The following is a 20,381-nucleotide window of genomic DNA, read 5'->3' on the forward strand; positions in this document are numbered from 1 at the left end:
CCTCCCACAGCCATGCTCTCTTCCGGCACTCAGCCTTTCCCACGTGCTTCCTTCTCTTCTCCCTCAGCAAGTTCCAACCCTGCTTGAGACACAAGGAGATATTCAGTTCTCTGGGCATGACTCTTTGCAAAGCCTCATGGCAGATGAAGAAGGGGCGTGTAGGTCCTTTGAGGTGCAGTCAGCTTGGCAATATCTGGCACAGGTGGGAAGAGAAACACCTTTGAGGTCCTCCCTTGTCAGACAAATTGAGCCCTGCCCTGAAGCACAAAGGCTGCTCCCTCTTGTCTTACCTTTTCACCTCCTTATTTCTTCACGATTGGGAAGGCAACACTCAACAGGGCATGTAAAGACACCGTCCCTGCCCTGGAGACTCAGAATCTGTCGCCATCACTGTGGGGTGAGAAGGAAATTGCAGTGTTGAGGTTTCTGGCTTGTTCCTCTCTGACAGAGAAAACCCCACCCGTCAACAAACTCCAAACCAACCAACCAAACGATGCTGGGAGGCTTCTGGGCAGCAGGGCTGATCTGTGGCAAATAAGATCACAAGACAGCCTGGGCACAGAAACCAAGGTGACAAAGGACAGAAGATGAGAAGGAGAGAAGAAAGCTTAAGAAGAGGGATGCTTGAAACTCAGAGGGAATGAGGCCACTGTGCATGGATTCCCCAGGTACCCAGGTTGCTGTGGCAGGTAGGGCCGGAGGTGAGGAGGAGAGAAAGGAATTGTGGGTGGGAAGTGGCCTGAGGAGAGGGCTTCTGTGTCCCAAGAGGGGAAAAGAGACAGCTCTGAAAGAAAAGCAAAAGCAAATGTTCCAGAGAACCAACAGGGTTAGGATATTAACTATCCAGAGCCACCGACTCTGGGGGAGGCTTGCACTGGGGTCACTGTTATTGTCACACAAGGGGTCCAGCGGTGGGGTAGGGAGGCCGCCGAGACTGTGGCTGATCCAGATTTGTCCATATAAAGCAATTTGCAGGGAAAGGGGAGTGGAAAAAGAGGAGGAAGCTGAGGTAGTTAAGGAGATATGTTTAAAAGTTTAGCACAGAAGGCTGCAAACTGTATGATTCCATTTATACAACATTCTGGAAAAGGCAAAACTACTGAGACACAAATCAGATCAGTGGTTGCCAGAGACTGCAAATGGGTACGAGGGAACTTTTTGGAGTGATGGAACTGTTCTGTATTTTAATTGAGGTGATGATTATACAACTGTATGCGTTGGTCAAAACTCACTGAAATCCTTTAAAAAGATAGATTTTTCTGTATATAAATTGTGCCTCATAAACCTGACTTAAAATAAGTTGGGGTTATTAACCAATGTCACCCCAATAGTTTTAAAAAAAATAATAGAAATAAAAATACATTGGGGGAGGTGTCAAAAACTACATACCTACAACTCAACTGTGAAAAAAGAGAAAATTTTAACCTCTTTATTTTTTAGAACCAATATAAACTTCACAAATTCTCATTCGTATTAAGTAGGAGAATTTAGACTTGGCAATTAAAGAAAAATTAGCCTCTTTCACTTTAAAATAGTTTTATTAAAGTATTTAACACTTTAATAAAAGTAATAAATACTTTAATACCTCTCCCACCTTTCTCTCCCCAACTTGTGTATAACTCTGGGGCAATGGGAGAGGGTGGCTGGACTGGGTGCTGGATCCCGTGCTGTCCTCTGGTCTTCAGTGGCCTCTGCAGAGATGTCCTTCACCCACCTGCTCCCTGGTCTGCTGGCATCACGGTTGAAGTCCTGGCTGGTGGGGTCTGACGGTTCACCTAGCTCCTTCGTCCCGTCTCAGCTCTGCTGGTTCTGTAGATACAAACTTGCATCTGTTTGTTGTCTCCATATGTCTTCCATTTCCCAAGGCAGGACCACAGTCTCCCTCTCAACTCTCAACACCCTTCTGCTTTCCCTAGTGGCTCCGGGAACTTCTGGGTTTCTCTGGGGCCACACTCGAGCCAAGGGGCGAGTCAGGGTGAGGGGCAGGGAACATCTAAAGTCCCTCTCCCAGACGAAATATACCATGCGGTTGTCTCTGCTTTGCTGCCGCTGCCTCAGGAGGACACATGCATAGGTGACTGCCCCAGGGCTCCACTTGAGGAGTGGGGCACAAATTGTTTTCGTTTCTGGCATGTTTTCAATCTCTGTTTTCTGCTGTTCTCCACATCGCTATCAAGGTTTGACATGGGTGGAAGAGCACTGGCTTCTGGCCTCCTCCACCCCGCTCCACCAACACCAGAAGGGTTTGTACTTCCTCTTTCCGTATTTCAGAGACTTCCTTTCCATCATACCTTCCTTCTTCCCTGCCCTATGGATTTTGTTGTAGATGATATCCACCTTTCTCCTTCCCTAAGACAATAAGTCTCATGGTGCAGTGGGGCCCTAGTAATCTCCATTTCCCCAGGTCGTAGCACAGTGCCTGACCCAAGCCATCTGAATGAATGAATAACAATGAGCATCAGCCCTGCAGTGGGAAGAAAACTTGAAGATCACAGGGTTCGATGTTTGCATTTCCAGAAGAGTCTCAGAGAAGTTAAATCACTAGGTTGACTTTCCACAGTTTAGATCTTTGACGCTGGGACCAGAGCTCTTTCTACTATTCTGCAGGAGTCTAGACACAGGAGAGGAGAGAGATGGGGGGCAGGGGGCGGTGAGAAGACACCAGAGGCAAAAACTTAACTCAGGGCCTGGTATAACTTATTCTTAAGCCAGAAAATGGGTCAACTCCACAAAGAGTTTTTGTAAAACCCTCTCACCTGTGCAATTGGAGAGATGTACACAATTCCAGCATGAGCAGCTGGCACCTGAAGTTACAATAACAATGCTGTGGAAGAAATTTAAATAGAAGCCTCACTTGTTCACTACCCACTTGTTTGAGGCCCAGCCTATTTATCTGGCCTGATTACACTACCATCGCCACAGGGATTTTATTGTTGTATTCTTTTAAAAATAAAATTTGTATTTTATGATTTTTTAAAAGTAGACATATTTACTAAGCACTCATCTTGTCTCCTCTGGGAGACTCTGTGGGGTGATAGAAGGGTGTGGGCTTTGGGGTCACAGGCCCAGGTTGCATCTTGGGTTTGTGGCTTGCTTATGGCATGACTTGGGGCAAGCCTCTTAACTGCTCTGTGCCTCAGCCTTCACGTTTGTAAAAATAGAGGTCGTGCTAGTATGCCCCATGGTTGTCATGGGGATGCAAATGTGGCACTAGGGAAGCAGCCAGCAGGTGGGTAAAACCTGGCCCGAGAGCCAGAGCACCTGGGTTTGAATTCTGATTCCACCCTTTGCAAGGTGTGTGACCTCAGGCATGTTACTTATCCCCTCTGTGACTCAGTTTCCTCTCTGAATATCTCAGTATTGTTAGTATCTATGTGGCACTAGGACAGCACCTGGCACATAGTAAGCACCAAAGCAAAACCTAGCAAAACACTGAACAAGGTGCCGCCCACTTAATATCTGGATTTTCCTGTCTCCTCCTCATCCCAGAAGGAGCCCAGTATGGTGGATGCATAAGACTTTGGTCCATGCTCTTCAGCCTGCCCTGCATCAGCTCATGATGAATCTGGAGGAACCAAGCCTTTCCTTTCCTGTGTTGAGCCAATGACAAGTAAACTCTTTCTCTTGGTCACCACAGTCACCATATGTTGACCCCACCCCTGTATATGGACCGTGCTCCCCCCCCACCCCCCGTTTTGCACATCAGAAACAAGTGCAAGCCCAGTGTCGGGCCATGGTCCCTCTGCCCCCAGGTCCAGGGCAGTGAAACCTCCTGCCTGGCTTTACTTAGGTGCTTTGTTAGTACTGTGGCCTGGGCCCTGGGGACCGAAACTTCCCTGAGGCCTATTTGGACCTGTTGTTCTTTGGGTTTATGAGTCTCAGCTCACTTGCTAGACTCTCAGCTCTGCATGCCAACCCCAGTTACCGTCTCCATTCGGACACATCCCCAGGCTCCAAGAGGAAAGCTCAGCCCCGGCCAGTTCCTGGAGCTGGTGGAGGGAAGCGGGTGGGGCAGGGGCTGACCCTGCACTGAGAAGGGAGGAGCCTGAAGCTTGCTGCTGCTGAGCAGTTAAAAGCAAAAGTAGCAAAGGTCTGCAGGTCCTGCTTTCTGTCTCTTAGGAACCCCCTCTGCCCTGTGACAGTTCTAGGCCCAGGATCCTGGACATGGAAGAGACCCAAGACCTCCTCTAGGCTGACTCTTGCCTTATCCTGAAGCGAGAGGCTACACTATAGCATCCCAGACAGGTGGTCTTCCAGGCTCTGCGTGAGTGTGCTCTGTCACAGAAGGCTCACTACATTTCCACCCCGCCCATGCCATCGCTAATCCCCTCCACGGACTGGGAATGTGGCTTCTGGAACTTTGACCCAGTGCTCCTAGTCCTTCTTCCGGGTACTGGTTATTCGAGCAGTTATCCTGCCCACTCCATGGCCCCAGGCTTCTCCAGGCTGAACATCCTCATGCTTCCTCACATAACATGATTTCTAGACTCCCCTCCCCCTCCGTTTGTGATCACTGGCCTTCTCTCACGTCCACAAAAAAGCAACTGTAACCATAACAATGAAGCCAGCAGATATTTAGAGACCTATCGTATAATGGGCATCTCGCCAGGTACAGTAGAGTGAGGGGCACACTGGTATCACACGTGGTCTCTGTCCTTAGGGAGCTGACTGTAGAGGTGAGGGAGAAAACTCACCCTCGTTTGCAGGCCAGTGGTGGCCGCCTGCCATATGACTAAATATTAGAAAGTTTAATAGTTAGGAAGGTAATAGCCAAAGGATATGAAGTTTCTTGTAGAGGTGATGAAAATGTCCTAAAAATGATGATGGTGAAGGTTGCATACATCTGTGAATATACTAAAAACCATTCATTTTAAGTGGGCGAATTGTATGTTATTGATGATATTGCAATAAAACTGTTTAAGATTTTAAGAGTCTAACAGCTAAAACACGTTCTATCTTCCTGCCTTGAAAAGCATTCCTTCATAATGACCCGCAGTGGCAGATTTGAAGTTAGAGTTCTCAGATCCCTTGAGTTCTGCATGGAATGTGGCAGCACAGGGAGAGCTGGTCTGGCCCTCACACCTCCCCACACCCCACCTTCCCACCCCAGCTCTGTCCTGTACCTTGAGAGGCCTCATGAGCGTGTCCCTGGACTCTTTAGCTCCCAAGTTCCAGCTCCATCCGCAGCCCCACCGTGGCCAGGGGTATGCATGCTGCTAGTGGGGTCTACCCCTGAAAGGTCAGACACAGGGGGAGACAGTATCACAGGCCCCAGTGGGCTAGGGGCCTTTGGCCAAGGAACTCCAGAGCAGTGCTACACGATAGAACATTCTGCAAAGCTGGGAATACTCTATATCTGCGCTGTCCGATATGGTAGTCTCTAGCCTCAGATGGCAACTGAGCACTTGAAATGTGGCTAGTGAACCTGAGGAAATGAATTTTTAATTAAAGTAACATTTAAATTTAAATTGCCAAATGTGGCTAGTGGCTAAAAGACATTAGACAACATAGGTCTAGAAAGTGGTGATGGGAGTGGGGTGGGGGCTCTGACGGGACATGTCCTCTTGACTCTGGTGACTTCATCCCATGAGGAGGGGGTGGGCTGGAGAGGGATCAGAGTGGGGTTCAGGTCTTAGGATGATACTGGAGAGGGAAATGAGATTTGTTCTCTGAAGGAAACTGCCATATAAGGCAGCATGTTCCTGGCCAGCTGAGCTCTCCAGATCTCTGAGGAGAGAGAGGCAGATGGCTGTGGGCTGGAGGAGGGGAAGTGACTTGAGGGCACCCCCAAACAAGTCCTCCTGAGATTTTCGTGGGGACCTGTTTCACATAGGAGGCCTGCTTTGGTAGTTCAGGCCTGCTAGGACTGTGGGTCTTGGCAGAGAGAAGGCTCTGCTATTTTTTCTGCTGAGGCCATGTGAACGGGGCAGGCCGTGTGCATAGTTTCCATGGCATAATCTGACTATAAAGCCCTGTGTGTCTGTGAGGGAGGGACAAGGAGAGGCCCTCAGCCTGGCCTCAGTCAGAACTGGGCACCGGCCCAGGAGGCGCATTCCCTCCCAATTCCTGCAAGGTCCTGAGCCGTGAGGACAGGAGGGCTGTGCTTGGCTGGCCAGGCTTTTGGAAGCTCATTTGGTTGCTGATTGGGGTGAGGGTGTGGACTCTTCCAGATGCCTGGACGTAAAGTAGAGAAAAGATAATACCCGGAGAATGGGGCCAGGGCGAGGGCTCAGGCAAAACACTGATTCAGGATATGGATTCACTGGGGGGTAAAGCGGAGGCAGGCAAAGGAAAGTCTCCTCATCTGTTCTTGGCTACTGGCTCCCACCTGCAAAACAGAAGCTGCTGGAAGCCTGGCTGGGGCCCAGCCTTGAGGAGGAAGCTGAACAGCATCATTTGCCCAGGGCAATTCTAAGCAGGTTCACTGAATACCTTTCCCTGCTGGAGAAATGATGTCTCTAAAGAAACGATGCCACTCTGCTAGCCCCCAACAAGTGGGGCTTTGCAGGTAGAAGCCAAGGATGCAGAACATGGGCTGACATTTATTAAGCAACTGCTAAGTACCAGGCTCTGTGCTAAGTGCTTTACATGTCTCATCTCATTTGGAACAATACAGATTAATAATCATTGTAACACCTAATAGTTCTTGAGTGCCTACCAAGGGACCAGACATCAGTTCGTTTAATCCTTATAAACCCCCTTGTCTATGGGGTGAGGGAAACTATGCTTCATCTGTAATTTTGCTCTAAGTCATTTGTCCAGGAAATGTTCCAGACCCACCCTCCAACCCCACACTCTCTGCTCTTTCCCTCCGATTCTCCTGACAGATGTTCTGGCTATAGGTTTTTTGAGGCTCTGTCGAAATGGTCCCTCAGCTCCGAATTATCCAGTTTGCCCCAAAGCTCCTGCTTCCTTTCTCTTCCCTGGGTCCTTCGGGTCTCAAAGCCTGAAGTCTCAGAGGTGTCCCGTCCTGTGAGAGTGGCTGACCCTTCGCCTGCTCTGTTTGTTGTGACGTTTGGGGCGGCAGCCTCGGGCCACAGAGGTTGCCCAAGACAACCCTGCCTTTCTGAGGGGCAAACTGTGCTTCAAGTGTCAGTCTGCAGCCGGCACACACAATGCCCTCTGTCTCCGCCAGGGCAGAAAGGCGCATTATTGCAGTCGGGTGACTCGGGCTCTGCTGGGGTGATGTTTGTAGCCTGCACATCCCCCACGTGGCACCTCCCCACGCCAGTGGGCTGGCCAGAGGCTGGGTGGGGAGGGGGTGCAGGGCGCTCAGGGCCTGGGAGTCCCTTGCTCTCAACATCTGACTTACCTCCCACAGCCGACTTGTCCCTTCACCTCGTCTCCTCCTATAGGTCCTTTCCTGGATCCACATCCCCCACTCCTAAGCCTTCGAATGCTCTAACTTAAATTATTCTGGGAAGCGCACAGCATTGTGACTGGTAGGACAGGCTCTCTCCAAATGTGAGTTTCTCTTCTGTTATTCTTTCTTTTCTGGTTTCTCACGTTTGGACTTTATTCAGGTTGGAGATAATTTTGTCATCAGGAATTCTGACAGAGACCCTGAAAACAAGTGTGTTCTTAGTAGCAATAACAGCCACAGTTTACTAAGCCCTGGCCAAACCTATATCTTCACAATAGCTCCCAAAGAAGATTCTCTTTCTAGTCCTAAGTGAAACGTAAGAAACAGAGGCTCAGAGGGCTAGACTGCCTTGCCCAAGGTGGCAAAGCTAGTAAGTGGTGCCGCTGAGAGTCAAACTCAGCTCTGACTCATTTCAAGTACTCATGTTTGACCATTGTATTACAGCGCCTGATCAGTTTCCCAGGGCTGCCGTGACAAAGTACCAAAATCTGGGTGGCCTAGAAGAACAGACATCTATTGTTCCAGTTCTGGAAGCTTGAAGTCTGAGATTGAGACATCGATAAGGTTGGTTCCATTTGAGGGCTCTGAGGGAAGGATACAGGTAGTTTGTTGCTGGCAGTCTTGGGTACTCCTTGGCTTGTAGATGCATCACCTTGATGTCCGCTTTCATCTTCATGTAGTATCCTCCCTGTTGTACATGTCTGTCTGTGTCCAAATTTCCCCTTTTTATTAGGATACCAGTTGTATTGCATTAGGGCCCACCCTAATGACCTCATTTTAATTTGAGGATCTACAAAGACCTTATTTCCAAATAAAGTCACATTCATAGGTTGGGGGTTAGGACTTCAACATCTTTTGGGGGGACACAATTCATCACACAAAAGCACCCTTTCTTGATCAGTACCCTGGTGGCCCGGGCTTTCTCAGAAGCATTGGAGGAGGTGATGCTTCTCTCAGCTCCAAGGGCAAGAAAATCTCTTTTCAGGACCACTTTCATTTGCTCACACTGTACACACTGTACACACTGTACACACTGTACACACACACACACACACGGTAATGGTCAGGACAGAGGCTGGACTGACACATTAACATCTGGACCCCATGGAGACAGTGGCACATCTGGCCAAGCTGAGACATGGAGGGTGCCAGGTGCTCCAGCAGGAAGGAGAGGTAACAACCAGCAGTGCAAACACTCAGCCCACCGAGCACAGCAGTTTGCACAAAGCCACACCAAATCTATTCTTAAAATATCTTCATTTCTCTTCCAACCCTTGTATCCTTCCCAGATGCACCCCCCTTCACCCTTCCCAGGCCTCGGCCCTCCCTTCAAGTTTGAGCTGGGTAGAGGCAGGGAGCCTGTCTTTGCAGCTCTAGCATTATAAATCGGTCCCCTGGGATGAAGTGCCTATTGGTCTTGCTGAGAGAATGAAAATTGCAACAGAAAGAGGGGCCCTCAGATGGAACCATGGAGGAACTAGAAACCTAGCTGACTTTTGGGTTAAATCCCTGCTCCGCCATTTTATGGTTGTATGAACTGAGATACTTGCCTTATTTCTCCAAATCTCAATCTTCTTATTTGGAAAATGGGGATAATTTTACCCATTTCATGGAGTTGTGCTTGAAACTAGATGATGGATTTGAAAAATATTAACCTGGCATAAAAGAGGCAATTTTATTACTTGTTTTGAAATTCAATTATATTTACATTTTAAATTAAGTAACAGTCACATGGTTCAGAATTCAAAAAGCAGAAAAGGGTACAAAGTGAAGTCTCCCTCTCATGCTGTTCCCAAACCACCTATCTTTTTTCCCCACAACCAGTGTTATCAGATTCTTATATTTCTTTCAGAGAGATTTTTACATATGTGAGTAACCATATATGCATTTATTATTTTCTCCCTTTTCTCCACAAATACAAGGTACTGGACACACTGCTCTATGCCATTCCTTTCTCACTTAACAATATATCTTGGAGGATGGTCCATACCAGTACACAAAGGGCTTCCTCGTTCTTTTACGGTTGCACTGAATTCCTTTACATAGAGGTACCTTCATTTATTCAACCAATTCTGCTTTTAGGTTGTTTCCTGTCTTTTGCTTTTTCAAACAAAGCTGTAGTGAAAAATCTTGTACAGATATCATTTCTCACAGGTGTGAGTATATCCTTTAATACTTTAAATATTGTAAAATGGATAAGAAAAGCTGCTTTTCCTGGCACGTGGGTCACTCTTCCTCTTTTCTAGGCACCCAGTTTTACAACCCTGGGCTGTAGAAAGTCTGATGGGCAACACTACACACACTGGAGGGCACTGGGGTTTCCCACTGCCGTAAACCAACCCCAAAGATCCTTGCTTGCTTTGGTGAAGAGACAACCTTTTCTTTTTGATTTTAAGCATTTCAATTGGATTTAATTCACAGTAATGAGCTAATACTTCCTGGACGTGGAAGGACAGTGATGAATACGTTATAGATCTGCTGAGAAAAAGGGCGTTTGCAAACCAAAGAGCATAGTGCTCGTGCATTTGCTTATTGCTTTATCTAGTCAGCAGATAGTCACCGGACACATACAGCTTGCCACATATTCTTCTGAGGATGAGGACACAGTAGAGACAAGCCAGGGCAGGCCCCGCTCTCATGGAACCTGCAGTCACATGGTGTTAACAGACACAAAGCAAATGATACAAACCATGGCAGTAAAGTGGTAAGTGGAAAGAGCATTCCTCAGCTGACCCTAGAATTTTGAGGCAGGTGGGGCACCCCTTGACTCTTCTTTTCTGAAGCCCCTTCAGGTTTTCCCTGAAGCCACCCCAAAGTCTCGGCCTTCTCCCCTGGTTATCTTTCTACCTGTCACTTCCTTCCCCTTACCCACTCTGGGCAGGTAAGGGCCTGAGGGCTGGGTTGGGGGAGAGGTGGATGCTGCCACCCAGGCACAGCTGGACACCTCAGACTTCTCCACTGCAACCTCACCTCAGGTTGCCCTTGGAAGTTGCTTTGGTCACCTGTGAGGGTGGAAGCTATAAAGTGAGGAAAGCTAGGCTGTCATCCACTTGCCTTCCAGAACAGGGCTGGTCCGGCCCACAGTAGCTGCTCGAAGCCCTTTCTTATCAGAGTTGAAGCTGGCTCACCCTTCCTGACACACAGGAAAGCAGTAATCTGATAAAACTGGGTTGCACCTAGGTGTCAGCCAGTTAATGGGGTGCCCTCCCAAGAATATTTGCATATTAGATAATACCACGTTGAAGATTTTGCTTGTAACGAAGGAAGAATTGCTAATTATACAGGCCACCCAGGTGGGAAGATTTTATTTGGGTGGCTCACAGGGGACTCTCCCATGTGGGCAACAGTTTATTTTATTTAGGATGATATTTTCCCATAATCTCTGCCTTGATTTTATTGTTATTTAAACTGTGTCTGCAGAAATAAAACGTGAAGTGCAGGAGCCCCTCATATTCTGAGCCCCACATATTCACCAAACTTGCCTTCTAAAAGGTCATTTCCATTGTGACAGAATGGGAAATGTAGTACTACTGCCTCACTGAGGGAACCACAAAGCCACAATTATGTCAGCATAGTGGGTTGGTTTTCAATTTCTAGAATCAATCTATTGAAAAAGAGAAAGACTGAATTAAAAGTTATCAACCATAATAACATAAATGTAGAAGTATAACTGACAGAAGTTGGAGGGTGAAAGGGGACATCTTGGTGGAAAGACAGGTCGAGGGCCCTAATAAACTCATTTTACTGAGTGAGGAGACAATTGAAAATCGACCCAAACGGAGATCGAGTGAACTTTAAGTACATTGTTTAAAGTTACAAAGATAACCAGCAGAATGACTGAAAATTGTAATGACGGAAGAGGGAATTAGGGAGAAAGGTGGGGGTTGGTTTAGTGAGCTAAATCTCTACTTGTCTTAGGCAGGAGTCATAGATATCTGAAGTTGATAAATAAAAGTTTCATGGCAAATTACTTCGTGTTAGGGTGATGGCCATTACAGACAGAAAAGTATAAAACTGGTTGTCTCTGGAAAGGAGAATCAGAGTGGGCAGGGAACTGTCTCTTTTCTCTGTAATCCCTATTATATCATATTTAACTTATGGGCAGGTTTTATTTTCACAAAACTTATAAGAAATAATGTCTCAATTTTTCACATTTTCCATAATGGGCAAATATAATAATGCTAATATATGATAAGAGAATATACGGAAAGCTTTATTTATTATGGCTTTATTTAAACATTTTTAATTGTTGTAAAAACATGTGACAAATCTACCATCTTAACCATTTTTAAGTTTACGGTTCAGTAGTATTAACTATATTCGTATTGTCGTGCAACAGCTCTCTAGAGCTTTTTCGTCTTGTGCAGCTGAAACTATATTCTACACTTCCCCCTCCCCCACCATTCTACTTTCTGGTTCCATGAATTCACTACTTTAGGTACCTCATATCAATGGAATCCTACAATATTTGGCTTATTTCACTTAGCATAATATCCTCAGTTTCATCCATGTCGTGGTTCGTGACAGGATTTCTTCCTTTTTAAGGCAGAGGAATATTCCATTGTATGTATCTATCGCATTTTCTTTATCCGTTCATCCCTGGATGGATACTTGAGTTGTCTCCACTTCTTGGCTATTGCAAATAATGCTGCAATGAACATGAATGTGCAAGCTCAATTTGTTCTTTAAAAAGGACACCACAAATAGAAGTAGAAACTATGGTCAGAGAAAGTAAAAAATGTTTTTAAATTCCTCCTTGACCAGAACAAGCCCAGGACATGAACATTCAGCCTCCTGCCTTCATCCTCTTGACAGCTAGGGAGCTGGTCAAGGCCCAGCCTCTTGGGATGGTCTCTAAACTGGAGGAAGCATGAGGCAGTTATGGGATAGAGTGGAAGGTGCAAGGAAAGGAGCTTAGTTGGCATCAGTCTGGCACATCGTCCTCTTTGCCATCCATTCACCTCTACAGGATTTCCTGCTGTTGGTGTTCTTCCAGCCCTGCTTGTATCTACCCAGTGCCGCAGTCTGGCTTCTAGTGCCTGTATTTTGTAAGCTGTGATTTGAGTTCAATGCAAAAGCATTTGATTAACAGACTTACTTTCCCACAAGCTCACTTTTTTCTTTTAGTCTTGAGATCGGGCTTTGGTGTTAATTTGCAGGGCTGGCTTAGGTCTCCCCTGGGTTATCAGGACCCATTCTCTTAGTCCCTGACTGTCATGATAGAGCAGATCACTTTCTAGACTGGAGGGTGTGGGTGGAACCATGTCACTCTGCTGGCTAGCTTGGATGGTTTCCCACTGTGTTAGGTGACAGATTGTTCTTGGACAGGAAATTATTTAAGTTCAGCTTTTCCTCTGATGCTCTGGGAGGCACTCAGTCAACACATGTGGAATCGAAATCCCACGGGGACCTGGTCATTAAAGGCCATATAAGCTGGTATCCTCAGGCACAGTGTGAGATACTTTCCATAGTTGGAGAAGAGTGTGAGATGTGGAGTCTCCAAAATCATGGAGTTGGCAGGGGTGGGGGGACTCCCTCTGGGGCTATTTGGAGGCATGGAAGTTATTTCCTTCCTCACTGGACTATGGCTTTGGAGCCACCTGGTAGCCTCATATAACCCGTTGTGAGGTCCTTTTCTGAGCCAGTGGCTCTTAGGGGGAGAGGCTGGGTGATGACAGTTGCCAGGGTTCAGGCAGCTGATGTCTGTGTTTAGGAAGGAGGTTGACACCAGGGGTCTTCCCTGTTTCCCATTCAACACCACCTGTCTTTCCTGATGTAGATCGTCAATTGGGATGTTTCGTTCCAATGTATCCTGCCTCTTCCCTTCCAAGCTCCAAGGCGGGCAGAGGAAGGATGTTCTCTAAGGCTTAGTGTCCAATACATAGCCACTGTTGAAGGTGGCTGTTGAAATTGAAATTCATTTCAATTAAATAAAATTAAAAATTCAGTTCGTCAGTTGCACTAGCCACATTGCAAGCACTCCATAGCCACAAGCGGCCTGTGGCTACTGTAATGTAATGGACATTGCAGATCTAGAGCATTTCACAATCACAGAAAGGTCTGTTAGATGGTGCTGTCCTAAGCTTCTTCTCTCTTTTCTCCTCTATGATTGTGGAGTGATTGGAAGCTGCTGCTTCCTTAAGCTGGGGGCCCCCAGAGCTCCCTGCCTACTGAGAATTCAAAAGCAGAGAATGAGCAGAGCGGAAATGCCTTCAGTCCTCACTCAATATTGAGTCCAGGGAAGCCTTAGGCTCTGAAATCTTGCTCTTCCTGAGTGTGAAAGCTACAGTCCAGAAGCTGTAAGTGAGTTTTGGCCTATAGCAGGGATTCTGTTCTGCTCCCCATCAAATCCATTTCATGAATTTTCCAGAGTGTGAGGGTGTCCCAGCCTAACCTGGTCTTCTGATCCAGATCCCTTTCCTGAAACATCACATCTCCTTGGATGTTTATCCAGTTACCGACATTGCAGTGTCCTTTGAGAGATAGCTGTTGTCCCTACAAAGGCTCTCCTGGCAATTAGCCATTTGTTCCCCTGTGAAGAGTCTGACTGTTAGGGTTGGGAGGAAGTAGAGACATGTGTCTGTGGGGGAATCTATAATAGGGGATGAGGTTTTCCAGAATCATTGTTATGTAGCACAGCCTTACTGTCTTCCCCATATAAGTCCAAGGCTGTTATTTTAGTCTTTCAGGTCCACCCCACTGCACCAGATATGTATGTATTCCCCTGTGACAGCTAACTTTCGGACTTCATCAGTGAAACGCTGTTACCTGCTTTGTCAGGGATACTGACAAGGGCTAAGGAGAGGACTAGGAGGGAAACTTCCTCTCTTTCCACTGGGGTTGATAAGCTCAGAGAATATGAATCCTTGCCTTACAATGAGAGCCAGGCTGTAAAGTGGATCTCAGTAGAGTAGAAAAACGGAGAGCACTGCAATATTATTAGAGCCAGTTGTGCCTTAAAGTCCATACCTGGACTTTCCAGTTATAAGAGACAATTACAATCGGTTTTGCTAAAGTTAGTTTGTATTGAGTCTCTCTGTCACTTGCAATCAAAAGAGTCCTTACTAATACAGAGTCATTAGGTCTGAATATTTGGGAGGGGAAGCAGAGCAGAAATGCTTTCAGTCCTCTGTTCGAAGACCAAGTTCAGGTCATTGCCAAGATATCTGCAAGGTATGACCGCCCTGAAATAAGAAATGAATCAGAAGTTCACAAATACCAAGGCCACGAATAGACAAATCTTGACCACAGGTTGGTGTTCCCAGCACTGTCTTCTGCTCCTGATATTTCCTCTCCTCTTCAGCTCCCCCCAATCCTCCCTATCTCTTAAGGCCCTATTACAGACTACCTCTTCCAAGAAATCTTCCCTGACCACCTCAGCCTCTACCCTCTGGCTTCTAGTACCAATTATAATTATCCAAGAACACTAACTGTCTTATACCATGTCGGCTTTTATTGTCTAGAGTGGCCCTTTAAAGATCTTACTGTTATGTGTTTGTGGTTTGTCATCCTCTCTCACTGAATCAAAGTCAGAGATGAGATCTGATGCTTTCGTGTCCCTGACAGGAGCCAGCATAATGCCTGGCACATAATAGAACCTCAATGAAAGTTTGCAGATTAGAAACTTGTGCAATCAAGAGTAAGAGTGACAGGAGTCAAGTCTGTCTGGAGCTCTCCTCGGTAGGAGATAAGTATTCCACTTAAGTGTCCAGGATGACAGTGGATTGCATTTCTCTAGTCTCTTACCGAAGGACTCTCTTTCACATCAGGGAGGGAGAATGGAGGAAGTGAAGAAATAGGAGAAGAGAGAATGGAGAAGAGTTGAGAATGTAGATCTTTGCTTGAGGGCTGAGATCTTCCAGGGAAGGTTTCCTGTGTCACCGGGGATAGTGGAGAGGTGGCTCTGTGCCCCAGACTTCTCTGAACTCCTGGGGGAGGAGGACAGACCAGGAAGTGGGTGTAGAGTGGAGAAAGGCACAGCCTTGAACCAGCTCCTCTTTGGAAATGTCTTCAGAGTTGGCTCAAGAGCCATGTGGGAGAAACTAGCATCCTTATTCCTCAGTGTCTCCTTGTTCTGGATCCATTTTAATGCAGCTTGAAATTACATTTTCCACAAGACTTGGATCTGAATGGCATTCAGCTATTTGCCAAACATCCTACCCCAATCTTTAAAGCCTAGGATTTGCCAACATTGAAGTTATTATAATAACTTAAAAGCCTTTTGAGTGATTAGAAGACCTTTGAGATAAGTACATATCCTCATTATTTGAATATATTCATTCTGAGGCATTCATAAAAAGGGATAGAATCTCTTTCTTTTTATCAGGTATGGTAATAGTCGCATCTGAGAGCATAGAAAATACTGCACAGTTAGGTCCTCAACTGTTCTCTGATTGTTTTCTGGCTCTTCCCTTTTTGATTTGGTTATACATTTTCTTCATGGGGCAAAGCCATGTCTTATATTAAGTATGCGTCTCTCAGAAACTAAGACACTCAACAAGTGACTACTGAATGGATGGATGGATGGATGGATGGATGGATGGATAGGTAGATGGATAGCTAAATGGAAATTCAGTAAATGCCTACCTAGATAAACAAATAACAACAACAATAACAAAAAATGCTGTATTGGTGTATTGGTGAGGATTCTCCAGAGAAACAGAATATATATATATATATTATATTACATATATATAATATATATAATATATATAATATATATATAATATATTATATATATTACATATTACATATTATATATGTATATATGTATATATGTATATATGTATATATATATAATATATATAATATATATATATATTATATATATGCCTTCTATTTGTCTATCACCTATCAATCATCTATCAATCTATCATATACCAATCTACCTACCCATTGAATCTTTTAATGTGTATATAAATGTAAATATTGTAGATATATATTTTTATGCATAAATAAACATAAATATTAAATATAACATAAATATATAAAAATAAGGAGATTTATGGTAAGATATTGGCTCATGTAATCATGGAAGCTGAGAAGTCCCACAATCTGCTGCCTGCAAGCTGGAGACCCAGGAAAGCCTATGGTGTAGTTCAAAGGCCTGAGAGCCAAAGAACCAATATTGTAGATTCCAGTTAAAGTCTGAAGGCCTAAGAACCAGGAGTGCTAAGGGCAGGAGAAAACCGATGTCCCGGCTCAAGCAGTCAGGCCAATTTTCCTCCACCCTTTTTGTTCTCTTCAGGCCCGCAGTGGACGGAATGATGCCCACCCACATTGGAAAGGGCAGCCTACTTTATTCATCCTACCAATTCAAACCTAATCTTTTCTGGAGACACCCTCATGGACACAGCCAAAATAACATTTCACCAGATATCTGGGCATCCCACGATCTAGTCAAGTTGGCACATAAATTATCATGAACCTTAATATTTATTAAGCTTTTACTATATCCCAGGCACATGTTAAGTACTTTACTGATATTATCTTATTCTTAGAGATATATGTGTGTGAAAGTTACATAGAGAAAAAATTCTAATATTAGGCGACTTCTAGGGCCTCTTCCAGTTATAAGATTCTTTGACTTGATGTGGCATTAGGGAAACTAGGATATCGAGGTGGGGCTTGGGAAATGAACATTTAGAAGCAGAAATAAAAATAATATTATTAGTTTCCTCTTAAGGTTGGGAAATGTGCTAAGTACCTTACAAATATTTTCTCACTTATTCCTGAATAATACCCTATAAGATAGGTACTACAACTCATCCCATTTTCAAATGAGGAAACGGAGGCACAGAGAGGTTAAATGGCTTGCCTAAGAAGTAGAGATAGCATTCAGGTAAGTTAACTCAAAAGCCTGTGCTCTTAACAACTGCCATACTTCCACAGGAACGGCAAAGCCCTCCATCCTGGTCTGGATGCCTGAGAAGGTGCCTTTCCATGGGCCACAGGGATACAGGTGAGCAGTGGGAGGGAGGCGCAGAGGAGAGCATTGTCATAGAGACAGCAAGATCCACTGCGAGAAGGGGCTGTGGATGGTTCTGGAGATAATTTTGCAGGAGTATCTGAGCCTAGCTGGGGGCCGACTCCCCACTCCTTTCAGTAGCACTTGTAAACCTCAGCTTTGCTCCCTCTGCCTCTCCCTGGGGCAGACAGGACAGGATGTTCTCTGAGCTCTAGAAGCAGGGCTGTTCCTTGGGAACAGAAAGCAGAGCTGTGATTAGGGCTTAAAATTCTGTGGTTGCCAGGCAAAAACCCTGCCTTACCTTTTATAGCTGTCTGGCTCGAGATGTCACAAGTAATCAGAGACTTCGGCTTTTTCTTTTGCTCTCATCAGCTTTATGACCCTGAACACATTCTTTCTTTTCTTCCCATCACTCAATTTGCCAGCCCTTGCACAAGCCTATAACTTACTTGTGAGCCTAGAGGGCTTTCTGGTGAGTTGTAAGACAATTCACACCGGTTTGGTTGGGTAGAGTGGGGTGGAGACATTTCTTGTGTTTAATTTGCTTAAGTTGCTCCCACCTTCTCAGCTTGGGTCTAGTGGTTCCTTGGGAGTTGGAATGGAGTATTTTGGTGGCAGGATGCTGGTTAAGAGCACAAATTTAGGCTGCAGAAGGGCTTGGGCACATTAAAGTGTCTGCCATTAAAGGACAAATAACCTGGGACATGTGACTTGGCCTTTCTGAGACTTGATGTTTTTATCTGTAAAATGGGAGAGAACTATTACCTGCTTCAACAGATTGGTGGGAGGATGGAATGAGAATGCTGATGAAGCACTTAGCGCTACTCCTGGCATGATGCTATCCTCATAATTTACCTAGCAGGACACCCCCGGGCATGGGATAAAGGTATCCGAATCTGGGCATCACGGGTTATGAAGCCAGGCTTTTCTCCCTTGATAAGCTTGGAGGCGAAAGGAAAAGAGAGCTTGTTGTAGCTAAAAGATCCAGTTTGGGGTTTCTTAAGATGGTAGAATTCAAGATTTCTAGGATTGCAAGAGACCCTGGGAATCTTCTATGAACGAGAAGAAAGGAGTTATGTAGCAGGAGAGTGAAAAAGAGAGCAGGCCAGAGCGACCTCCACAAAGAACCAACCACTCATGAAGAGATTTGAGGTCTGATGGGAGTACTTGGAAGCTGAGAATAGAATAGGACTATGTGGGGTCCATGAGCCTGGTCACTGCTCAGATAGAGAAACGCCTTTGGGTCAAGTCCTCATCCCCCTTGGAGGAGATTCTAGTGAGTTCAGAAACTAAATGGATTTGGTCCTAGTTGCCCTAATCTGGTTATAGGCAACCCATGTTTCCTGTATGGTCTGGCACAGAAACCAAAGTAAGGGTATGCAGATCTGGTCCCCACTGGTTCCTAGGCACACGTGCTCTGTCCTCTTTAGACAAGATAGAGAAGTCAGGGCTGGGAACTCATAGGCCCTTGTTAGGAAGAAAACATCAACAACCAAAATTACAGTCAGGAAGAACTGCCTCCATCTGCAAGTAACTGGACAATTACCTCCTATTAAGCTCTCATTAATTTGGTTTCTGAGGGTTACAGTATAGTACTTGGTGGGTGTACCCCACCCTGCTTATTGCCAAGGTGTTGAAGATTAAGCATTTCTCATAAATCAAAGTCAAACTCTTCCATCTGATTAAATGTAATAGCTTTATTTATTCTAGCATCATGAAGTCTTAAAAACCATGTCCTTTTATCTTTGAAGCTCTGGGAGAGATTGCAGGATTTTTGAGTTCTGTGTTTCAGGGGAGAAAGAGGAAGTACGGGGGTAGGGGGTGGGGGTGGGTGTGGGAAAGATACAAGGCAGAATTCAGACCAGTGTTCTTCAAAGTGTGGTCTGTGGATCTCTTTTGCATCTGAATCACTTGCTATTAAAAATGCAGATTCCTGGGGTCTGCTTCAGTCCTGAGTCAGAAACTTCCCAAGTGGTTCTTATGAATGGTCTGGTCTGCAAGTCTCATGAAGGAGTGGAAAGCCTCCAGGGATATTAATGCCATTGATAAATGAGGTACATAGACAACTCAAAACATCGTTTCAGCCCATAGTTTCTCGACCCACTCAAGAAAATCTTTCACTTTAGCATTAGGCTAGGTAAAGCTTGAATGTTTACACTTTATCCATCTACATGTGGTGATGCAAGTAGAAAAATTTCTGGCTGTAAGGCCAGAAGTCAGACAAGACTCACCATTTTTATATATAAATCATCCCCTAGATCATCAAAGGTTGATGTCTTAGTTCCAACTCCCTGGTCTCAGGTGTTGTAAATGCTGACTTACAGTCCCTTTATCTCCTGATAACGAAGGTGAACATAAGTGATCTCCAGAAATGGTTTACACGTGGCTCCCAGGTTCTTGAAAAACCACAAGTGATTGGCAAATGTTACTGTTGCAGACACAAACTCAAACAAACAGCTCATTTCCTTCAAGAGCTCCCCACAGCAGTGGCCGTGAGCCTGAAGGCAGTAAGGAGGGAAGAAGTCTCCCTCTCCCATCCCCCACACCTTCTTCCCCTTTCCCAAGTCAGAGTTTTCTAACACTAAGGAGTCTAGATGGGGAGAAAGAAGCTATTGATAAAGAATTTCAGGAAGGAGGCCTCCCCCACCCCCAACCTTGCCCTGCTCAAGGCTACTGCCCTCTCAGGTTAGTTACAGACCTTCCAATTTATTCTTTTATTCATTTCAGGAAGCCTGTGGGGCACAGGCTCTGAATCACACTGTCTTGTAAGGCCTACATTGCCTTGAACTTCATTCAGTGTCCTTTGGGGAAATGCAGAGTTAGGTCCTGTCCACAGAAGATTCTCAGAGGATTCCGATAGATTTTGATTACAGGCAGCCTGGGTAACTCTGGAACAGATGTAGTGGCTCACACTTTTTTTTGATAGCAGATTTATTGAGAGATATTTCACATACTACACAATTCACCCATTGAAAGTATACAATTCAATGGTTTTTAGCATATTCAATATTTTTAGTATTTGTATCACTCCTAAAAAACCCCCCAAACCTG

General features: G+C 45.4%; 1 protein-coding gene across 1 annotated transcript in view; it reads left to right on the forward strand.

Annotated features, from left to right (window-relative positions):
- Positions 1 to 571: 571 nt before the first annotated feature.
- PLEKHG3 (pleckstrin homology and RhoGEF domain containing G3) overlaps positions 572 to 20,381 on the forward strand; it is a 60,175-nt gene continuing 40,365 nt past the window's right edge. The window contains exons 1-3 of the mRNA XM_039875232.1: positions 572 to 701; positions 7,808 to 7,927; positions 17,255 to 17,324. The gene's annotated coding sequence lies outside the window, so the exon portion shown is untranslated. The remainder of the gene's footprint in view (positions 702 to 7,807; positions 7,928 to 17,254; positions 17,325 to 20,381) is intronic.

This window comes from Pteropus medius, unplaced genomic scaffold (assembly GCF_902729225.1).
Source record: "Pteropus medius unplaced genomic scaffold, Ma_sr-lr_union100, whole genome shotgun sequence".
NCBI lineage: Eukaryota > Metazoa > Chordata > Mammalia > Chiroptera > Pteropodidae > Pteropus > Pteropus medius.